We start from the raw sequence: 1,080 nt of genomic DNA, 5'->3' as shown, positions 1-1,080 counted from the left end.
GACAACTACATAATGATGCATTTTGAGTGTAAGTATTCCTGATTCCCTACTCCATCCACAGAAAACAAATTCAACTTGCAGACCACCACTGAATAATGCACGTCAGTGGGGATTTAGAAGTGGGTAAAAAAAAAGGTCTAATCCATATACCTGCATACAACCTGCACTACACCACTGGATGTAACTTTATTAGTTATAACACATTTATCTGGTGGTGTGAGCTCAAAGCAAGGCAAAGCTGAGAGAGGAAGTTGGTGAAAGTGGAACTGGAGGTACAAGCAGACGGATGGCCGAGCCTAATAGGATTCAGATGGACATGACAGCATCATAACGACACATCTTTTACCTCTCTGTCTCTTTGATAAATAACCCTGCTGCTCGTAAGGAGACGTGACGGAGACAAATCAGCCATGTGATTCATTGCTGCTGATGCTCGGAGGTTGCTCAAGGATGATGATTGTAATAATAACTTGCCCGGATGACAGAGTGCTCAAGAGCCTGGGGAGCACAGTATTTTCAAAAGATTCTTGTGGCTCTCTATCTTATTTTGACAATATACAGGAACTTTTTTTAGGCGACAACTAAATTGATTGAGCTGCTTGTGCTCTTCTTTTTATCTGATTAGACGCAGGAGGTAGATTTCCTCTCTGGCTCTTATTTCTCTTTTGAACATGATTGCATTATAGCACAGCCAGGGTTCATCTGTTGGCTTGGCGGATTTGGCATTGACCCTTCCACTCCCTCTCATTTGTTTTGCGATTTTGGAATGTAGATTGAGCTTTTGGGGTAATTTTAAGTCACTTGTTGTGAAGAGGTTGAGGAAATTTTCTAAAATGTCACATAAAAGATGTCAAAGAAACAGCATAACTCTGAATTTTGATTTGGCTGTAGTGGCTTAACGTTGCAATTACCAAGCCAGTCCCTGACAGAAAATTCAATTGTCCCGCACTGGGGATAGTTTGAATACTGGACCACTGCATTAACTCTTCATCCCACTCCTTGAAGATATTGATTTCACTTGCATTACAACGGGAGCTTCTGATGAAGCCACATGAGGAACATTTCTTCATGTGACCTTTT

General features: G+C 41.3%; 1 protein-coding gene across 1 annotated transcript in view; it reads left to right on the top strand.

The window, feature by feature from the left end:
- Positions 1–1,080, top strand: part of nts (neurotensin) — a 5,946-nt gene that overhangs the window by 1,828 nt on the left and 3,038 nt on the right. The window lies entirely within an intron of this gene.

Source organism: Morone saxatilis, unplaced genomic scaffold, assembly GCF_004916995.1.
Source record: "Morone saxatilis isolate NCDOM2014 unplaced genomic scaffold, NCSU_SB_2.0 Contig2, whole genome shotgun sequence".
Classification (NCBI taxonomy): Eukaryota; Metazoa; Chordata; class Actinopteri; family Moronidae; genus Morone; species Morone saxatilis.
The sequence above is the reverse complement of the archived record's forward strand: the minus strand, read 5'-3'. Positions and strand labels throughout refer to the sequence as shown.